The sequence below is a fragment of the Thermobia domestica genome, chromosome 11, assembly GCF_964235325.1.
Source record: "Thermobia domestica chromosome 11, izTheDome1.hap1.1, whole genome shotgun sequence".
In the NCBI taxonomy this organism is placed as follows: Eukaryota; Metazoa; Arthropoda; class Insecta; order Zygentoma; family Lepismatidae; genus Thermobia; species Thermobia domestica.
The window spans coordinates 162479263-162484120 of NC_137464.1; positions in this window are offsets into that span (position 1 = coordinate 162479263).

The window sequence follows — 4858 nt, forward strand, 5'->3', positions numbered from 1 at the left end:
TGTTTGTTCCCAGATAATAAAGGGGTCCGATTCCCTCTCCGAAACTTAATTTTTTAGATTTTATAGCTTTAGGCGAAATTTGCGTATTTTATTTCGTGCCGCAAGCTAGTTCCAATTTTTTTTAGGTGTGCCCCTGCCAAATATGAGTAACTATTGTGAAAAAAAAAGTATCATGTTGAAAAACGTCGCCGTACTTTTTCCTTAGTGCGTAAGAAACATTGTTTGGGATTAGAGATTGATGTTTTTTTTACATAAAAAAGCCGGCTTTTTAGGAAAAAAAAGCAAATTTTGACCTTTTTCATTTTAATGATTTTTCTATTTAAATAGCTTTCTTATACTATACTCTACAGTTAAACAAAATTTCATGACCTAAATGCCATATTTCTCTCTAGAATTCACCATCATAATGAATGGAGCACATGTTTTATGAATTAAACATTAAGTACGTAGTATTTGAGAGTAATTTTTAGAGGCTATATAACTTTATTTTAACTTCTGAGTTGTCGACATTTTTTCTTCTTTAGATCGTTTCATTTTTAGTTATTCGTGTTTCATTTCTTAGTGCTTACTACTCTAGTTTCTAGCACATAGTTAAACTTACGTTTTTCAATATATCCGTCAGAGCATACTTCCACATTTCTGTTATACTGTAGCTGTGTAATGATGTAGCAATAGTCTTCCGGATGCAACCTTGAATACCATTTTATACAAATAATCAGTACGGACTTAGAAAAGTGTTTTGGGAGGGTTTCTTTCTTATTAATGGTTAGTTTTTTCCTAAAAATCCCTGATTTTCATTTGAGGGGAGCTTGAAGTTAATGAGTAAAGATATAACTAAAATTTCGTTTGTTTTAGAAATTCCGTAATTTCGGAGAACAGGCTTCAGTCCGAAAGACATTCCCACCCTAACCCCTTTCGCAAATCCGTCATTGCTGGTAATTAGTAATAACAACAATTTAAAACATAAGAAATGAAATCAGCCAGGAATCACAGTACACGCACTATCTCTACATTCACAGATTGAATTAAGAACTTTTGTCGAAATGGTCGAATGCGGGACTGAATCCCGGATTTCCCAATAGAAGCGGAAAAGCCAACCACTCACTCATTTTTGTTGTGCTTGACTTAAATATATTTCGTAGTTTTTCTTTTCTTTTCTTTTTTTTTTTAAAAACAAGAAGGGAAAGTTTCGTAATGACATGTTGAATTCTTGTTAAAAATTCAGAAACCTTCAGGACTGGGTAAACCGTGTTGGTGGTTATATATTCAGAATTTGGGACGTTACCGATTTTGCAGGTCCGAAACACTTGAGAGGTTGTAACAGATTATTACGTGTATAATAAATGAATAGAAAATACATTTTCAACATTTCTGTTCCATTTCAAAGAAGTTTCTGTACGAGTAGCAAAGCCGGAAGCACGAAGTGCATTAACAAATTAGGTGGTTTTTGAGCGTCCCATACAAAGATTGCATTTTTTTCAGTCTTTTAAAGTAATATGTTGAATTGTAATAAAACTATTATTTTTCATTGTTACTTTAGTACAAATGTTTATGAAAGTCTCGGAAGTCAGACATAACAAACTTATAGGCTATAACAGATTGACGAGGGAATGATATTTATTTATTTATTTACCAATCACCAGATGCAGCTCAGAGGCTATTTTATACTGAATATCTAAAACCAAATGGAAAGGATTTGGGAACGTATCGGCCAGGGCCTGTTTTAGTAGGTACCATCCCGGCATTTGCCTGGTAGGACTGAGGGAAACACTGGAAAACCTCAGTCAGGATGGTCGGCAACGGGAATCGAACCCATGACCTCCCAAATGCGAAGCCAACGTTGTACCACTTGAGCCACTTGATATACGTAATAAACAAAGAGAAGAACAAGTTATTTTTGAGAAGGCTACGGCGTCGAAACTTAAATTTGTTTTGTGCGTTTGTTCAGTAAATATATTATTATCTTCCCAATGTGTTATTTGTCTGAACTCACACACTTAGTGCAATAAATTCTGTATGTAACAGTTTTTTCTTGTTTTTGTATTTTTAATTCACAATAATAATATTGCTTATAATGCATATGACAATTATAACTCAACTGCAACTTATTATATACATGGATTAATTTTTTGGGATTCATAATAAAAATGTGTAAAGAATTAAAATTGTTTGAAATATGTTTTCGAAATTCATGTTTATTTTCGAGGTTTTGTATTATTATCTGCAACCACTACTAAATGAGTTTTTGTATTGTAGAGAAGCGAAACAAAACCTGCTTTATCAATTTAAAGCAGAATTGGGAAAAAGCCCAAAATTTCCCAACCAAAAAAGCGAAGCAGAAAAAACCGAGCCCCCCACAAAAAAAACTTTTTTCGAACCCTTGCATCTCTATTTGAGATTGAAATAAGTTAACGACTGGCAATCAATTCAAAATTCAAGCCCAATACTTTCACTTAAATGGCACAATTAACATTTAATATTAATTCCTAATGTTTCATCTTCAGTTCGTGACTTGTATTACGCGAGAAGAAAGATTTGATTTAAATTTAAAAAAATTGATTTAAATAAAAAAATCAACAAAAATGATTTTTGTAAAAAAAATCATGATTTTTCTACCCTGCTTTCAACTAACGGTCACCTTTCGAGTTTAGTACTTCATTTAGAGTTACGGAAATGTCGGTATATGTCTTCTGATGCTGAGGACGCCATGTTTTGAAATTAAATGTACTTAGTAATATGCGAATGTTTGAAAGTTTTGAAGAACTATCAGCGAAAAGAAGGTTAGACTGATTAGTGTCTATAAAGCGGAATTCCTATTTCAGTAGTGAACTATAAATTTTCATATTTATCCATGAGAAATCTGCCAGTATACCACACTAATAATAATAATAATAATAATAATAATAATAATAATAATAATAATAATAATAATAATAATAATAATAATAATAATAATAATTACTGTTGCTATCAGTCTATTATCTCTAGCGAAATGTGTTAAATATTTCACTTATTACATTTGTAATTCTTCCTTCATGACATAGCCACTGTAGAAGACGATGCATGAGGCACCAAAACAATGATGATCACTGGTCGCTTGTTTAAAATATTGAGTTTTAAAACTTTATTCAGAGATGAAATATGCTGCCGTAGAATAATTGCAAGAGAATCACCTTCTTAAAATAAAAATGAATAAACAACAAGGTTTTACTTTATCAAAAAATTAACGCAGCAAGTATTCAAGCAGTGATTTTCAGATTAGAATGTACACTTATGTCCAAAATGATTGTCGCATATATATAATTGTCTTCTTGCAAAAATATTATTTGATAATGACTTTGCAGGGTACTTTTAATACTGATACTATGTGTATAATCGGGAAATGTATATTTGTGGTAAAATTCATAGGAAAAGAATTATAAATACGAAAATTAGAATGAGTAAAACAAAATGTTGCTAAATGGGCAAAAAGTTTTATTTTCGTTTTGTTGTACTTATTTACTACTCTTTTGACATGAAATTTTCCACATACATGTATTTGCCGATTATACACATACTAACATTATAAGAAATACTGGGCGAACTCGTTATCAAATTATATTTATACAACAACATACTTATAGACGTGCGACAATAATTTTGGACCCACGGTAGTGTATGCAGAATTAAAAATCAATGGATGCTATTAGTATTAAATAGTTGTTTAACAAGTTTTATAGTTTTCAGTTTTAGATTGAAATTGTTATATTGTGCTCTGACGTAATGAGAGGACAGTGTAGCATATTTATATGTGTAGAGCTCCTTTGTATTGTGTGATAAGCATACGCGTCCTCGTGGCGAGAGACCTGGATTCAATTCCCAGCCGAACCTCATATCATTCGGGTTCCACATAAAACTGTAGATCCACGTCTCATAACAACCGCGCTGCTGAAAGGGACTGTAAGCTCAAATCAAATTAGATCAAAATTTACATAAGGATTGACAAAATAAATACGAAGTTTCAAGCATCATAATCGTCCCATTTATGTTAGAACCACAGGAAATACTGGGTAATATATAAGGTAAAGGTAGTTTTCACTTCGACAATTCAATATAATTAAGTATATACTGAAAGAGAAGAAAAATTCTGTTGGGCCATTTCATCAATGCGGCAACCATTTTGTGATAGTCATTGAATCGCTGTGATTCAATCAAGAAAAACGTATCTAGTTTTCAATTTATAAACCATATTGAAACAAATATAACATTTGCGTAGATGAAATGTGTCTGACCCGTCTTTCATATAATAATTCTTCTTCCAATCCATTTTTTTTCAAGCGGTAGTCTCGTAATAATAGATAAAACTATATTTTCGTGGAAACTGGTAAGAATGGAACTCTATGATTCTGTCATTCTTGTCGATTCATACTTATTTATCGATACCATTAGTTACTGAGACCAGAGAGATCAGTCGCTTTCCATCTACTACTGACTGCAGGCCTGGAAAGTGATAAAACTACTTCATACGTGTATATTGTACTGGATGGATATAAAAAGATTCCGTGAAAAAGCGTAATGCTTAGAAGAATGTTCTATTGAAACCATAATTTTGGAAGTGTATACACAGAATTTCATCATACCTTAATGCGATAAAATTTTCCATAATATCTTTAGAAAGATGGGATTAGAACCTAATAACACCCCTATTGTGTACTGACACTATATATATACACACAAGATGGATCATTTATTTTGATACAAATTGTAACTTTTAAATTAATAGATACAAAACGCTGAAGTTTCTTACCATATAAACATGGGCAGGAGAGATTCATAGACTTACTCTTCAATCTCACCATGTTAATAGTGTTACCAACTC